At 37.1% G+C, this 18,432-nt stretch overlaps 1 protein-coding gene across 2 annotated transcripts in view; it reads left to right on the forward strand.

Moving 5' to 3' along the window:
* Positions 1-18,432, forward strand: part of LOC106509506 (uncharacterized) — a 1,068,352-nt gene that overhangs the window by 805,013 nt on the left and 244,907 nt on the right. The gene's annotated exons all lie outside the window — the stretch shown is intronic.

Raw genomic sequence — 18,432 nt, forward strand, 5'->3', positions numbered from 1 at the left:
AAACAAGTCTATGTGTTAAATGTAAATATAATTGCAAATGTGTTCTTTCATTGTTTAAGTCACCCAATATGAATAAGTGCTTTTGTTGTCCATGTTTCTGTGGGATGTATCAGGTCAAATGTCAGCTCTGGCCTCAAAATGTCCTCTTAAAATCCTGTTTCTCCTTCCTCCACAAGCAGGTGCATGAAATAAACCAGCAGGCAGTCAAAGTTGAAATTACATTTGTGTGTTCTAAATCATGACATTCAGTCTTGAAGAGAAAGAAGAAAGCACAGATGTCTTTTCACCAAAGGACCTATCTCTGTGGAAAAAAAAGGCAGGGGGAGGGGGACAGGAAATCACAGAGACACAGCACATTCCTGTTCTTCCAAGTGAGCATTTCCACAGACCTTCTTTGTATCAGACAGAATGGAGACCAGACTCTCACAAGTGTTCAGGCCAAGATTAGTGCTGCAAATTCTTAACAATTCTCTGTGCTCACCCTGCATTCCTTAAACGACCAAAATATATTAGCATCATTTTATATTTGATCATTATGAATCTCATTTCCTGGGTAAGCAGGGAAAAGTTTTAGGATATTAAGAGAGAGCACGAGAGAGACCCTGCTGAGACATGCATGTGGGCCCCTTTTGGATAATTCCTTGAATACAGTGTCCACTACTACAGTCCTTCCATACAAATAAGCACAACAATTTCCCTAGAATGAACAGTGGAATGAGTTTTAAAGGAAGCCATTAGAAATCTAGAAATGGAATTTGAATGCTAAGATTAAATTGTGTTATGCACCTGCATTTTTCTGCCTTCTTCAAATATAAAATCTAAGGTATTCCCCAAATTGTGCTGCAAGTTTAGGTTTTATTTTATTATTTTTGTTTCAAACATGTATTTCCTACGAATCTGACAAGGAACCAAATATGTATTTCAGCTTTTTGAAAAATAATAAAAATGAAAATAATAGAAAAAATAAAAATAAAATTCTCATGAACTGATTTTCTTTTTTAAAGAATACGATCTAGAAGAATATAATCTCAGCCTGAACCCCAGTTCCATCCCCCAAGGTGATGATTATTAACATTTGGTTCCGTGAAATCAGATTGTTATGATCATTATACAACTACAGATGTGATAAATTCATCTGAGTAATAAAAAAAATGAAAAAAAAACAAAAAACATTTGGTTCCTAGCTGTCCAGATTTTTTATTTCTTGCTTACTAAGGATGTATGTATGCCCATGTAGGTACATGCATGTTAATAAATATCATCCTCTTATATACATTGGGAAAATTTTAACTTTAAATTCTTTAACAAAATATTCTGTGCATATTTGCATAGAAAAATGTGTTCATCTACCACATTTAACAGCTGCATCATATTATATAGTGTTTTAAAACATTCTCCTATTGATTTCTTGTTCAACATTGTTCCAAATGTTGTGAATACAAATGCTGTGTACTTATAGACTATTAATCATAGTTTCGTGTTACTCTAGGATCAAATCTAAGAAAAAAAGTTTGTGCAAAAAGTTTGCAGATTTCCAAATTTTTGTAGATGTTCCTCACTTGTCCTCAATCATTATCAGCAAGAGTGTGTGACACACTACTTCCTTTTCCTTGATACCCACAACTGGATATTATCAAGCTTTATACTACAACTGAGAGAAGGGGAAGAATTTCATTTTGTTTTAAGCGTAAGTTGTTTTGTGTGGTTGGTTTTCTTCTCACTTAGTAAAATTTAATCATATGTTGAATATTATTTTATATTTTCTTTTCTGAATTAATTGCCTGTTCAAATTTTGCATCTTGTTTCTCATGGGCAATGTTTCTATTATTATGTTATGGGCATTGTTCCTATATTATGGGTCATAACTCTTAACTTGCTAAAGGTGTTATGAATAGTTTGAATTTCTTTGTCTTTTAAATTTATTAAGGTATATTTTATCATTCAGAAAAATGTTAATTCACTGTCTCTAAAGATATAGATTTTCTGAATTTTATGGTTTTGTATCTTGCCTAGGAAGGCCTTCCTTAATTAAAGTGTATAATTTTTTTGTATTTGTATTTTATTTAAAGTTTACATCTTCCACTCATCAGGGAGTGTGTCTGTGTGTGTATGTATGTAATTAGTTAGACATCTAAATCTATTTCAAATATATTACAAATTGTTATATATTTTAGAGAATAAGAAACATTTTCTAGGACAAGTTTTCTCCCATTATTTTCTACTTTTGAAATAAATTTTTAATCTACCTCTCAATGTCCTACCCTCCAAATACACACACATACACACACACACACACACACACTCACATACACACACACCCTACCCTATAGATTAAATTCTAAATGTAGTTTTAAGACATACCCATATCAAATAAGGATGAGCTGATATATATACAATGTTAGTTCCACCATTCAGGATTGTCATAGATTTTACATTTAACTCAGTTTTTTATTTTATGACTGTCAATTATTGTCATTTTCTTTTTTCATTTTTTAAAGTTTTATTGAAGTATAGTCGATTTATAATGCTGTGATAACTTCTGCTGTACAGCAAAGTGATTCAGTTATATACATATACAGATCCATTCTCTTTCAGATTTTTTTTCCACATAGGTTATCACAGAATATTGGGTAGAGTCTCTGTAATATTCAACAGGTCCCTGTTGGCCAGTCATTCCATATATCTTAGTGTGCATATGCTAGTCCCAACCCCCCAGGCCTTTCCTCCCCCACCTCCTGTCCCCCTCTGGTAACCATAAGTTTGTCAAAGTCTGTGAATCTGTTTCTGTGCTGCAAATAAGTTCATTTGAATCCTTTTATTTTTTTAAATTCCACATATAAATGATATCATAATGGTGTTTCTCTTTCACTTACTTCACCTAGTATGATAATCTCTAGGTCCATTTTCTTTATGTAGATCAGATGTGTTAATACGAGACATTAGTGTATACAAGAAGCTATCTCATCATTAGAAATGGGAGAAGGGAGTTCCTGCTGTGGCACCATGGGTTAAGAATCTGACTGCAGCAGCTCAGGTCACTGTGGAGGTGTAGGTTCCATCCCTGGCACAGTGCATTACAGGATCTGGCATTGCCACAACTGCAATGTAGGCCATAGCTGTGGTTCAGATTCAGTCCTGGCCCAGAAACTTCCAAATGCCTTGGGTGCAACCATGGGGTGGAAAAAATAGGAGACGGAAGCATGGAGGTTTGGAAATTGTGCAGGAAAGATCAAATGGTGTATCTACCTACCAAGGCATTGACTATCAACCCCATAATTTTTTTTTTTTTTTTGTCTTTTTGCCACTTCTTCGGGCGCTCCTGCGGCATATGGAGGTTCCCAGGCTAGGGCTCGAATAGGAGCTGTAGCTGCTGGCCTACGCCAGAGCCACAGCAATGCAGGATCCGAGCTGCGTTTGCGACCTACACCACAGCTCATGGCAATGCCAGATCTTTAACCCACTGAGCAAGGCCAGGGATCTAACCTGCAACCTCATGGTTACTAGTTGGATTCGTTAACCACTGAGCCACGGCGGGAACTCCAAAAAGTCTGTGCAGAAAAGATTAAATGGTGTATCTACCTACCATGGCATTGACTATCAACCCTGTAAATTTTTAAAGGTATGACTCCTAAAAAGTATTCTGTAATGATTTGGTAGAAAATGCAACTATTCAGAGCTACGAGAAGAAAAAGGAAAATTACAGGGACTAATTACAGCTCTTTTGAATGAATAACACTCTTAGCCAATTGTTATTGATAGTTGCTTTCAGTTTTTGAATAACAACCTACATTATGTTCTGTTGTCCCTCACATATATCCAATGGCAGTCCACATGGAAACAACCACCTGGCTTGTAAATTTCATGCCACTGACTCAAAAACAACTGCAAATGCTTTGTTCATCCTGCTGCTTCTCAGTCCCAGCTCCTTTCACAGAGCACCAAGTATTAGACTATAATCTTTCAAACAACTGGTACAGATCTGAACTCCTTATTACTTACTACCATGCTTTAGGAATTTATCTTCCTGTTTCTGTATTTGAAAGAGTGAGGAAAGATTTGAGTACAGAAAGATACACTAAGCATTAAAGAAGCAAGCAGAACCTGATTATGCCTTAGAAGCCAATGTATTTGACAACTGGCAATACTTACAGGATCCCTAAAAAAACTTCTATTCTCATAACTGATTCTCATTCAAAACAAACTTATTGTGTAGTTTTTCACAAAATTTTTACAAGGAATTAAATTTAAGTACCATTTTAAGAAGGAATTGTTTCATTCAATGGCATCTCATGATTTTTTTTTTTTGAAACCTAAGGGAAAAAGAAACTTACCATTTGAAAAAAAAATTGCAATTTACATTGATTTTCCTTAAAAAATGTTATATTGATGTTATCTTCCTTAAGTCTTAAAAAGACCAGTTAAAAAACTGTGGTACATCTACACAATGGTTGGAATATTATTCAGTAATTAAAAGAAATGAGCTGTCAAGCCACAGGAATGCATATAACTAAGTGAAATAAGCCAGTCTGAAAAGACTACGTATGGTATAACTTCAACACTAAAGTCTGGAAAAGGCAAAACTATAAGGACAATAAAAAGATAAGTGGTTGCCAGGAGTTCAAGGCTGGTAAGAAAGATGTATAGATAGAACACAGGAGATTTTTAGAGCATTGAAACTGTTCTGTATGAAATTGTAATGGTGGATACAGGACATTATGCATTTGTCAAAATCCATAGAATTTAAAATACAAAGAGGGAATTTCCAGGTGAACTCTGAACTTCGGTTAGTAACAACCTATAATACTGGTTCTTCAATTGTAATACATGCACTGGACTAATGCAAGATCATAATTATAGGAATAATTATGTGTGCATGTGTGTTCGTGTATGTTGAGGATTGGGTGTAATATGGGAACTCTTGTGATTTTGTCCAGTTTTTCTGTAATCCTAAAACTGCTCTAAAAAGCAAAGTCTATTAATTTAAAAAATATGGGAAAAGGAAAGACAGGTTGAAGATGAAGTGCTGCATTTCCCTAATGTTCACTAGAACTTGTGATAAGTTTCATATGCATATTTAGAATTCTTCAGCCGAAGGGACTGATGATCTCTTTTCTGTAGTACTTTATTAAATAATGCCCTTTAATTTGTCTTTCGAAAAAAAAAAAAAAAAGAAGAACAGGAAAAATTTTTTTCTGTTTACGCCATTGGCTGAAATTTGGGAAGGTATAAAGGGACAGCAGCAGAGAAGAGATTACATCTGAGAAGAGATGCCTTGGTGCATTTAGGTTGTTGAGTCTTTAGGCTTGTTGGCATCAGCTTTGTTCCATTTATAATATAGATATGAAACCAGATTGTCCAGTTAAATTGTACTAGATGCAGCCAAAACACTTCAGGCAGACTGTAATCTCTTTGCCTCTCAAGGATTAGTGCAGAAACCTGGATTGTAATGACTGGTCTCATGCATGTCTGAACTGGTGTCAGGAAAATGGATCAGGATCCCAGAATGCATCTTTATATAAATAAACATCACAGTAGATGTGAGCCAGGGATAAGATACAGGAGATGAAGTGCAGCACAGGTTGCATTTCATTTAAGAGAGCTGTCAAGCTGGAGATTGAGTCAATGCAGTACTGAGGTATATGTTCCTGAAAATGTCTCCTACTCTAAATTACTCAAAAATAACAAGGGCAGCCTTCTTCCCATACGCTCCTACAAGTGACAGAGCTAAAAAAGGAATGACTGGTTCTAAAAATACATTTTCCCCATTCACACAGCTTCTATATGGTTAGATGCTATGTTCCAGAGGCTTTTATCTTTGTAACACCACCTTATGTGCAATTTCCTAGCTGGCGTAACAAAACGGACAAAATGTTTTTTAAAATTGCCAAAGAAAACCTTCCTATTTTTCTTCACAGAAAATCAGTTTTTAATCGAACTCCTATAGTATTTTACCATCTTATCTAAGTTTATTTTAAAATATGAAATGGGGAGAGTTCCTTTGTGACTCAGTGGTAACGAACCTGAATAGTATCCATGAGGATGTGAATACCATCCCTGGCCCTGCTCAGTGGGTTAAGGATCCAGTGTTGCCACAAGCTGTGGAAGAGGTGGTAAATGAGGCTCAGATCCTGCATTGCTGGGGCTATAGTGCAGGCCGGCAGCTGCAGCTCCAACTTGAACCCTAGCCTTGGAACTTCCATATGCTGCAGGTACAGCCCTAAAAAAGCAAATATATATATGTGTGAGAAATGACTTTGCAAATATTAGAATTGGGACTTGGCAATATTGGCACTTAGGACAAATGCTTCTGGGGGATGAAAATTAAGATGACCAGATATTTTCCTTATTATAACAACAATGATATTTATGTTTTCTATTACCTTGAAGGGCCTCCACTGAATTGTAATTTCAGGGTGTCTATTTTTCCTAAAAATTCAAGAATCTGTTCAAAAATAGCTTCTACAGGAAAATATTAGGCCCTATGTTCTCTCTAACAATCATATACACATATGTTAAGGGATACTCAGATTTTTTCAATCATGATCAATATGCAGTTCTTCTGTTCATCCTCAATATTTTTTTAATCCCAGCCATAAAAACTCTTAGTGTTAGCACTCACTACAGTGTTGGTCTAAATCTCATCAATTCCCTCTAAACCAGAGCTTCTCACTTGTGGCACTATTGGCATTTCGAGCTGGATAACCGTGTTGGGGGGAAGTCCTCTGCGTTGCAGGATGTTCAGCAGCATCCCTGGCCTCTGCCCACTTGATGCCAGTAGTATCCTACACTAGTTTGACGACCAAAAATGTCTCCAGACACTGCAGATGGCAGGGAAGGAGTGAGGTATAAATCACCTGAGTTGAGAACTACTGCTTTAAATCTTCCTCAAACATTTTTTTTTCATCCATAATCTGCTTGAACACATCTAGTGATAGGGAAATTGCTAAGTGAGATTTCCAATCAAACATTTATAACTTTGAGCTGCACTCAAATCAGCATAACCTAATGTCATATAGATCACTGCTTTTCTTTTTTCAACATCCTCTACTTCCAACTAAAAACAAATTGCTCCTCTTTCAAGACTCAGATCAAAGGTAAGCTCTTCCTGAGGTCCTTCCTTGCTTCCCCTCAAAGGTAAAAGCAACTCTTCTTTACCAAGTATCTCACTTCAATCCCCTTTTTCCTCCCTTCCTCTTTCCTTCCTTCTTCCTCCCACCTCCCTCCTCCTTCCTTTTATTTATCAAGAAATTAATAAATTCTCACTATGTGCCAGGCACTCTTCTAAATTCTAAATTTCTAAACAAAACAGACAATGAAATTCCTCCCTCATAGTTTTATATTCTGGAGTAAAGATGGAGAATGATAATTATTAAAATAATGATAAATTCTAAGAAAAAATAAAAGAGAAAGTCAGAAAGTTGAACTATATAGGGAATCATCCAGGCCTCACTGAGCAGGTGCTCTTTTGAGAAAGGGTAGGTAAGAGGTACAAGATGAGTCACCAGCTATCTGATGGAAAATCATGCCAAGCTGAAGAAAAAGCAGGCATAACTGGAAGGCTTCACCATGCCATGCTGCATTCTTTACACACATAAGGAGGGATGGATACACACAATAGTTCTGGTTATCCACACACTTGCAATACACTCAGGGCTTAATATTTTTTCAACAAGTACAGACTTTTTTTCTTTTTTTAAATCTTTTTTTATTACTCAATGAATTTATTACACTTATAGTTGTACTATTATCATCACAATCCAATTTTATAGGATTTCCATCCCACAACCCCAGTGCATCCCCCCACCCCCCAAACTGTCTCCTTTGGAAACCATAAGTTTTCAAAGTCTGTGAGTCAGCATCTGTTCTGCAAAGAAGTTCAGTCTGCCCTTTTTTCAGATTCCACATGTCAGTGAAAGCATTGGATGTTGGTGTCTCATTGTATGGCTGACTTCACTTAGCATGATAATTTCTAGGTCCATACATGTTGCAAAAAATACCGGAATTTCGTTCCTTTTAATGGCTGAGTAATATTCCATTGTGTACATATACCAGATCTTCCTAATCCATTCATCTGTCAATGGACATTTAGGTTGTTTCCATATCGTGGCTATTGAAAATAGTGCTGCAATGAACATCAGAGTACATGTGTCTTTGTGAGTTGTGGTTTTCTCTGGATAGATGTCCAGGAGTGGGATTGCTGGATCAAATGGTAGTTCTATGTTTAGTTTTCTGAGGAATCTCCATACTGCTTTCCACAGTGGTTGCACCAATTTACTATCCCACCAACAGTGTACTAGGGTTCCTTTTTCTCCACACCCTCTCCAGCACTTACTGTTCGTAGACTTTTGGATGATGGCCATTCTGGCTGGTGTAAGGTGAAACCTCATCGTGGTTTTGATTTGCATTTCTCTAATAATGAGTGACGTTGAATATCATTTCATGTGTTTTTTGGCCATCTGTATGTCTTCTTTGGAGAACTGTCTGTTTAGATCTTCTGCCCATTTTTCGATGCAGTTGTTTGTTTTTTGGTATGGAGCTGCAGAAGGTGTTTATAAATTTTGGAGATGAATCCCTTGTCAGTTGATTCCTTTGCAAAGATTTTTCTCCCATTCTGTGGGTTGTCTTTTCATTTTGTTTAGGGTTTCCTTTGCTGTGCAGAAACTTTTGAGTTTAATTAGGTCCCATTTGTTTATTTTTATTTTTATTGTCATTACTCTAAGAGGTGGATCTGAGAAGATGTTGCTGTCATTTATGTCAGAGAGTGTTTGGCCTATGTTTTCCTCTAGGAGTCTTATAGTATCTGGTCTTATATCTAGGTCTTTAATCCATTTGGAGTTTATTTTTGTGTGTGGTGTTAGGGAGTGTTCTGATTTCATTCTTGTACATGTGGCTGTCCAGTTTTCTCAGCACCACTTATTGAACAAGCTGTCTTTTCTCCATTGTATATTCTTGCTTCCTTTGTCATAGATAAGTTGGCTGTAGGTGCGTGGGTTTACTTCTGGGCTTTCTATCCTGTTCCACTGATGTATATTTTCTGTCTTTGTGCCAGTACCGTACGGTTTTGATGATTGATGCTTTGTAGTATAGTCTGAAGACCGGGAGCCTGATTCCTCCAGCTCCATTTTTCTTTTTCAGGATGTCTTTGGCTATTCTGGGAGTTTTGTGCTTGCAAACAAACTTTGAAATATTTTGTTCGAGTTCTGTGAAAAATGTCCTTAGTAATTTGACAGGTATTGCATTGAATCTGTAGATTGCCTTGGGTAGTATAGTCATTATGATAATATTAACTCTTCCAATCCAAGAGCATGGTATGTCTTTCCATCTATTTGTGTCATCTTTTATTTATTTCATCAGTGTCTTATAGTTTTCAGAGTACAGGTCTCTTGTCTCTTTGGGTAGGTTTATTCCTAGGTATTTTATTCTTTTGGATGCGATGGTAAATGGGATTGCTTCCCTAATTTCTCTTACTTATTTTTCATTGTTAGTATATAGAAAAGCCGTCGATTTCTGTGTATTAATTTTGTATCCTGTGATGTTGCCAAATTCATGGATGAGCTCTAACAGTTTTCTTTAGGATTCTCTAGGTATAGTATCATGTCATCTGCAAATAGTGATAGTTTTACTTCTTCCTCTCCAATTTGCATTCCTTTTATTTCTTTTACTTCTCTGATTGCTGTGGCTAGGACTTCCAAACCTATTTTGAAGAGTAGTGGCAAGACCAGACATCCTTGTCTTGTTCCTGAAAGTGGGAATTCTTTCAGCTTTTCACCATTTTGAATGATGTTTGCTGTGGATTTGTCATATATGGTCCTTATTACATTGCGGTAGGTTCCCTCTATGCACACTTTCTGAAGGGTTTTTATCAGAAATGGGTGATGGATTTTGTCAAAGGTTTTTTCCGTGTCTATTGAGAGGATCATATGGTTTTTATTCTTCAGTTTGTTAATGTGGTGTGTCACACTGATTGATTTTTGGATATTGAAGAATCCTTGCATCCTTGGGATAAATCCCACTTGATCATGATGTACAGTCCTTTTAATGTATTGTTGGATGCGGTTTGCTAGTATTTTGTTGAGGATTTTTGCATCAATGTTCATCAGTGAAATTGGCCTGTAGTTTTCTTTTCTTTTTTTTTTTTTTTATTATTTTCCCACTGTACAGCAAGGGGGTCAGGTCATCCTTAGATCTCATACATTGCAGTTACAGTTTTTTCCCCCACCCTTTCTTCTGTTGCAACATGAGTATCTAGACATAGTTCTCAATGCTATTCAGCAGGATCTCTTATAAATCTATTCTAGGTTGTGTCTGATAAGCCCAAGCTCCCGATCCCTCCCACTCCCTCCCCCTCCCATCAGGCAACCACAAGTCTCTTCTCCAAGTCCATGATTTTCTTTTCTGAGGAGATGTTCATTTGTGCTGGATATTAGATTCCAGTTATAAGTGATATCATATGGTATTTGTCTTTGTCTTTCTGGCTCATTTCACTCAGGATGAGATTCTCTAGCTCCATCCATGTTGCTGCAAATGGCATTATGTCATCCTTTTTTATGGCTGAGTAGTATTCCATCGTGTATATATACCACTTCTTCCGAATCCAATCATCTGTCGATGGACATTTGGATTGTTTCCATGTCCTGGCTATTGTGAATAGTGCTGCAATGAACATGCGGGTGCATGTGTCTCTTTTAAGTAGAGCTTTGTCCGGATAGATGCCCAAGAGTGGGATTGCTGGGTCATATGGAAGTTCTATGTATAGATTTCTAAGGTATCTCCAAACTGTTCTCCATAGTGGCTGTACCAGTTTACATTCCCACCAGCAGTGCAGGAGGGTTCCCTTTTCTCCACAGCCCCTCCAGCACTTGTTATTTGTGGATTTATTAATGATGGCCATTCTGACTGGTGTGAGGTGGTATCTCATGGTATTTTTTTTTTTTGTGGTATTTTTGTCTTGTTTTGGTACCAGGGTGATGGTAGCCTCATAAAGTGAGTTTGGGAGTATCCCTTTCTCTGCAATTTTTTAAAATAATTTCAGAAGGAGAGGTGTTAGCTCTTCTCTAAATGTTTGATAGAATTCGCCTGTGAAACCATCTGGTGCTGGACTTTGGTTTGTTGGAAATTTTTTAATCACAGTTTCAATTTCAGTTCTTGTGATTGGTCTGTTCATCCTTTCTATTTTATCTTAGTTTAGTCTTGGAAGATTGTACTTTTCTAGGAATTTTTCCATGTCTTCTAGGTTTTCCGTTTTATTGGTGTATAGCTGCTTAGTAGTCTCATATCCTTTGTATTTCTGTGATGTCTGCTGTTACTTCTCCTTTTTCATTTCTAATTTTATTGATTTGAGTCCTCTATCTTTTTTGCTTGATAAGTCTGACTAGGGGTTTATCCATTTTGCTGATCTTTTCAAAGAACCAGCTTTACGTTTCATTGATCTTTTCTATTGTTTTCTTCATTTCTATTTCATTGATTTCTGCTCTGGATCTTTATGATTTCTTTCCTTCTACTAACTTTAGGTCTTGTCTGTTCTTCTCTCTTGAGCTGCTTTAGATGTAAAGTTAGCTTGTTTATTTGGGCTTTTTCTTGTTTCCTGAGGTGGGCTTGTATTGCTATAAGCTTTCCTCTTAGAATGGCTTTTGCTGCATCCCATAGGTTTTGGAGTGTTGTTGTCTTTGTTGTCATTTGCTTCTAGGTATTTTTTAATTTCCTCTTTGATTTCTTCAGTGATCCGTTGGTTGTTTAGTAGCATGTTGTTTAGTCCCCACGTGTTTGTATTTTTGCAGTTTTTTTCTTGTCGTTGATGTCCAGTTGTATAGCCTTCTGTTTGGAAAAGATGCTTGATGCGATTTCAGTTTTCTTAAAGTTACTGAGGTTGGATTTGTAGCCCAGGATGTGATCAATCCTAGAGAAAATTCTGTGCGCACTTGAGAAGACTGTGTATTCTGTTGCTTTTGGATGGAATGTCCTATAAATAGCTATTATGTCCGTCTGGTCTAATTCTTCATCCACGGCCTGTGTTTCGTTATTGATTTTCTGTCTGGATGATCTGTCATTGCTGTAAGTGGGGTGTTAAAATCCCCCCACTATTATTGTGTTATTGTCTCTTTGTCCTTTTAAGCTTGTTAGCAGTTGCCTTATATATTGCGGTAAAACTATGTTGGGTGCATAGATATTTAAAATTGTTATATCTTCTTCTTGGATTGATGCTTTGATCATTAGGTAGTGACCTTCCTTGTCCCTTAAAATATTCTTCATTTTAAGGTCTATTTTGTCTGATACGAGTATTGCTGCTCCAGCTTTCTTTTGATTTCCCATTCACATGGAGTATTTTCTTCCATCCTCTCGCTTTCAATTTGTTTGTGTCCTTAGAAGTGAAGTGGGTCTCTTGAAGACAGCATATATATGGGTCTTGTTTTTGTATTCATTCAGCCAGTCTATGTCTTTTGGTTGGGGCATTTAGTCCATTAACATTTAAGGTAATTATTGATATGTATGTTCTTATTGCCATCTTATTAATTGCTTTGGATTTGTTTTTGTTGCTCTTTTTTCTTCCTTTCTTCTCTTGTTCTCTCCTCTTGCTGTTTGATGACTATCTTTTGTGTTGTATTTGAGTTGATTTTTCTTATTTGTGCATCAATTGTAGATTTTTGGTTTGCGGTTATTCTGAAAGTTTCTCAAATATATATATATGAGATTGTTTTAAGTTGTTGGTCTCTTAATTGCAAGTGCATCCTCAGTGTCCTACATTTGTACCCACCTCTTATGATTTCCAATTTTGGTGGCATAATCGTGAGTGGATGATTTCATATCTTTAGTGTTATATAACTTTACTGGTGAGCCTTGTCATTTGCGGTGTTTTTGTTTCCTCTTGCTGTGTTTTCTTTTCTGCCTAGAGAAATTCCTTTAGTATTTGTTGTAAAGCTGGTTTAGTGTTGCTGAATTCTCTCAACTTTTGCTTATCTGTGAAGGTTTTGATTTCTCCTTCAAATCTGAAGGAGAGCCTTGCTGGGTAGAGTAATCTTGGTTGGAGGTTTTTTCCTTTCATCACATTGAGTATATCATGCCACTCCCTTCTGGACTGCAGAGTTTCTGCTGAAAAATCTGCTGATAACCTTATTGGAGTTCCCTTGTATGTTATTTGTTTCTTTTCCCTAGCTGCTTTCAAGATTTTCTCTTTGTCTTTAATTTTGGTCAGTTTGATTAATATGTGTCTTGGGGAGTTCCTCCTTGGGTTTATTTTATATGGTATTTGTGCTTCCTGGATTTGAGTGAGTGGTTCCCTTCCCATGTTAGGGAAGTTTTTGGCTATTATCTCTTGGAATATTTTTTTCTGTCTCCTTCTCTCTCTCTTCTCCTTCTGGCACCCCTATAATACAGATGTTGGGACATTTAACTTTGTCCCAGAGTTCTCTGAGACTCGCTTCATTTGTTTTCAATCTTTCTTCTCTTTTCTGTTCTGCATCCATAATTTCCATTAATCTGTCCTCCACCTCATTTGTTCTTCTGCCTCCTGTATTCTACAATTAGCTGCATCTAATGAATTTTTTATTTCCGTTCTTGTATTTTGCATCTCTTCTTGTTTAAGTTTTATATCTTGTATCTCTTTGGTCAGTGTTTCCTGTAAATTATCCATCTTTGCCTCCAGTTTATTTCCAATGTCTTGCATCATCTTCAGCAGTGTAAAGTCTAAAGTCTTTTTCCTGGAGTCTGAGTCTAAAGTCTTTTTCCTGGAGGCTGAGAATCTCCTCATTGCTTAGCTGTTTTTCTGGGGTTTTTCCTTTCTCCCTCATCTGAGTTATAGTTCTCTGTCTTTTCATTTTTATAGGTTTTTGGTGTGGTGACCTTTTTACAGATAATAGAGTTGTAGTCTGTCTTACTTCTGGTGTCTGCCCCTCTTGTGGCTGAAGTCAGTATGGGGGCTTGATGTAGGCTTCCTGATAGGAGGGGCTGATGCCTGCCCACTGGTAGGTGGAGCTGATTCTAATCCCTCTGGTGGGTGGGGCTTTGTCTCTGGATGGTATTACAGGTGGCTGTGTGCCTGGGAGGGGGCTTTAGGTAGCCTGTTTACTGAGGGGTGCAGCTGTGATCCCACCTGGATTGTTGTTTGGCCTGGGGCTTCTCAGCACTGACTGATGGGTGGGGCTAGATTTTCCCAAAATGGCCACCTCCAGAGAAGGGCAGCTGCTGAATACTCCTGAGAGCTTTGCTTCCAATGTCCTTCCCCCACAAGCCACATTCACCCCCGTTTTCCCATGATGTCCTCCAAGAACTGTAGTCAGGTTTGACCCAGATTCCTGTGGAAACTTTGCTTTGCCCTGGGGCCCAGTGCACATGAACGTCTGTGTGTGCCTTTTAAGAATGGAGTCTCTGTTTGCCCCAGTCCCGTGGAGCTCCTGTGCACAAGCCCCACTGGCCTTCAGTGCCAGATGCTCCAGGGACTTTTTCTCCCAGTGCCAGATCCCCACACGTGGGTGTTTGATGTGGAGCTCAGAACTCTCACTCCTGTAGGTGAGTCTCTGTGATACAGTTACTTTCCAGTCTATGGGGCTTCCCACCTGGGAGGTATGGGGTTGCTTATATCATGTAATTGCCCCTCCTTACCTCTCACTGTGGCCTCCTCTTTGTCTTCTGGAGTAGGATATCTTTTTGAAGGTTTCCAGTCCATTTGGTTGAAGATTGCTCAACATTTAGTTGTAAATTTTGTTGTTTTTAGGAGAGAAGTTGAGTTCCAGTCCTTCTCAACAAGTACAGACATTTTAAATTACCTGTTCCAAATAGAATAGCCTAACAACAAGAGTCAGAAGGTTTTACTCAATTCAGACTTTTTAAATTTGGCATTGCTAATTTCAGACGTGGAACTGTCTTAACAGAAGCTGGGGAATTCTTTATCTATCCACATAGCTATCTCACTATGTCTATTTCTATCATCATCTATATATCTTTATAGCTATTTAAGGCAAATATACATATAGTAAACAAAAGTGGCATGCTGTAGGATTTGAGTATTAAGTTTGAGAGATTTGGGGTTTTGTTTTTTCCACCAAAACTGGTGAGTGTGCCCCTCAGCTATCACTATGAATGTGTGATCTTCCTCTGGCCCAAGTTCCTCTCCCTCCTGGGCTGCTGAGTTCTGGTGAGAGACTTTGCATCTTGCCACCTAGAGCACAGAATGGTCTGGTGTGGACTGTTTCTTCTTTATATTGAGGAACTTACAACTTTTTGTGAAAAATCCTTGGCCTCTTCATTTGTGACTCATTCACTCTAGAGATAAGCAATCTTTCTGAGGTGATTCACTGTACGCGCTCACCACAAAGCCCTTTTCCCTACCTGATACTAGTTTTCTTTTCTCTGTGTGCTCCTGTGAGAAAAAGATTCTCTCTTTCATTCCGCTTTCAGCATTCCATTTTGTGCTGTCCATTTGCCTGTCCCATGGCAATGTGAGGGGCATCATTATTATTGCTTATGGTCAGGGAGAGGGAATTCCTGGTTGATGACAGACAGAGCTAGTAGCACCAATATCTGCCCTTCCCTACTGTGGCAGCCCAGGGAATGGGTTCCCATTAGGAAACTGATGCCACACAGACTGGAATAATTTGTAGTGATTCTGATAAAGGAAATATTTGCAAAGTTATGGCCAAAGAATAAGAAAATCTCAAAGAAGTGTTCAGTACCAAAGCACCCATTGCATGGACTAGGTAGGCTGGCAGGAGCAGGAGAAGAGAGCAGTTACATAATTTAGAGAAGGAAGACTGACAGCCTTCAGTTACTCAGCCAGCCTGCAGTAATGACCTTCAGGGAGGAAGCAGTGAATCTCATTCTTCAGAAGGTGAGATTCCTCTTGTCTTCACTCCCAAACCAGAGGAGCCTAAACCTATTGACACCATCCACAGAGGCAACAGAGAAGGATGGAGGATGAGCAGCAAATTGAAGACATTTAGGACATATTGTCACAGAAATGTCACCTCAAGTTATCCATTGGTCAATATTCACATCTCACAGATGGATTCTCCCAATTTAAAATACTCACAAAATAGTGATATTATGAACTGTTCAAACAAACTAGGATCTTAATAATCAATCATTTAGTCAGAAGAATCCCTAAGCATGTCAAAGAATTGAATGCTATCCTTCATATAGTGCCAGATCTGAGATAAGAAAACATTTAACCTACAATCCAGTGTGAAATATTCTCATTTTAGAGGAAAACAGAAATCCAAAATGCCAAATGCAATTTAGGCCTTCTTGCAATATGTAATGTTTCTTGATAGTTGAAGAGATGATAGATAGAGATAAAAATAGACGTAGATAAAGATATTTATCAAAGCTAGAGTGGTCAGAAAGCATAGATGACATGTTGGAAGGTGCCACTGAAACATAGGTGGAATTTTAAAACTTTAGTCCAGTTCCATTTAATTCACCACGGGCATTGGGTTTAATAATATATAATAACTCTAGGAATTAGAGATGTTTTCCTTTCTTCATTCGAATATCTTTGTATTTAAAATTCTATACATGTTTCTAATAATTTTATCTTTTTTATAACATTTAAAACAGTATTATTATAACATCCTTATTTCTATCTCACCAAAACAAATTTGATTTAAATATAATTGCATAGAGCCTTTAGAAGTCTGAATTGTCTGCACAACTGCAATCATATCTTATTTATTTGCTAATAGTGGAGAATAACTGTTATGATGTAAATACACTTTTCAATAAGTTAAAAATTGCCATATTAAGCAACATGATTTTATAAGTTAAAGTACATGGAATGGAAACATTTGTGAACAGTGTTAAAATTTGTATTGTCTACTTAAAAATACTTTATATTATCTTTACTTTGTAACAGATGTTAATATAAATATGTTACTAAACTAAATTGTAATCAGATTCCCCTTGAAGTAGAAGAGAAAGGTCTATTTGTTTTTACATGAAATAATTCCAAGGCATTGTGATTTTGTTCTTATATCTACTTTCAGTAGATTTTTGACCTTTGTAAGCACTTCCAGGCCATAAATTATCAAGTCTCCTTGTCAACCTATCTGATTCTTGTGGCAGTCACCTTCTTCACAGATTAATTTTACCCAGTCTAGTCATGCATTCATTCATTTACCAATAATTACTGAGTATCTTCTAGTGCCCTGATGGCCTAGTGGTTAAGGTTCTGGTGTTGTCACTGCTGTGGATCAGGTTTGAGGCCTGGCCCAGGAATTTCTGTATGCCATGGTTGCAGCCAAAAAAATAAATAAATAAATTATTGAATATCTTCTAAGGAAACTTCAAGAAGACAAATTCAATCAGTATAAGTGAGATTTTTAACAAAATTGTCCAAAGATAAAATAAACTGCCTCAAAATATAGTAAAATTCCCATTGTTGAATGTGTGGATATGCTGGATGACCATCAGAAGCAATTTTGCAGAATAGATTTAGTATTACAAAACCATGTTATCAAAAAGGCAAATTTGTGATATTTTACAAACATGAGATGCTGTAATTCTAACTATAATTGTCAAAAAAATCTCCCTAACTGCCATAGGCTTAACCCATTTTACCATCTTTTACACTGGAATTAGTGATGCCTATAATAGAACTATGAAATTGCTTATTCCTTGGTTTTCAGCTACTTCAGGGAGGAATGGTTCACAAGTTAACACCATGTTCAGAAGTAAAAATATAATGTATGCTATTTCTTCAAGAACTGTTTCATATTTGTCTTACTCTGTAAATAAATCCAAATTAGTTTGCTCAATATTCCATACCATAAAAGCAGAATCAAGAGCAATAATGGTTTTGTTTTATTCAAATCTAAGTTAAACTCTCCAAGAATCCCCCAGTTAGTTTAATCACGGCTTGGCACATCCACAAATCTTTGGTTGACTGTTTAGAAGGTCATAAACTTCCATTTTCTCTACTTGTTGAAAGATGCAGCTTCTTCTCCCACAAAGTTTTCTTATTCATTAGCTTGTCAAAGTTAATGGATGCATGACTAGCCCTAAGAGTGAAAACAATATAGTGTGTAAAACTGGTCCTTTACTTGTTGTGAGCAGCTAGGAAACCATTGGTTGGACTCAATATAGGATCATTCATTCTACAAATATTTGCAGAGCATGTGTTATGCTCCAGGCACTCTTCTATCATAGGCAATGCATCTGTGAACAAAACAGGCCAAAATTTCTGCCTTGAAGAGTCTGGATTCTATGGGAGGAAAGGAGGCAGGAAAGAAATAAGAAAATTTATTTAATTTAATATATGCTACATAATAATAAGAGCTAGAGAGAAAAACATAAAGCAGAAAAAGAGAATACATGCATGTGTCTATGTGTATATATTTGGGAGAAATCAAAATTTTAGTTAGGCTGGCCAGGATAGATCTCACCATATTTGAGGAAGAGCAAGGAAGCCAGAGTGACTGGAACACAGGAAGTAAGGACACATTG

The sequence above is a fragment of the Sus scrofa genome, chromosome 2 (assembly GCF_054392235.1).
Source record: "Sus scrofa isolate SSC_HxYL_T2T_F1_AM1 chromosome 2, Sscrofa_HxYL_maternal_Yorkshire_Landrace_v2.0, whole genome shotgun sequence".
In the NCBI taxonomy this organism is placed as follows: Eukaryota; Metazoa; Chordata; class Mammalia; order Artiodactyla; family Suidae; genus Sus; species Sus scrofa.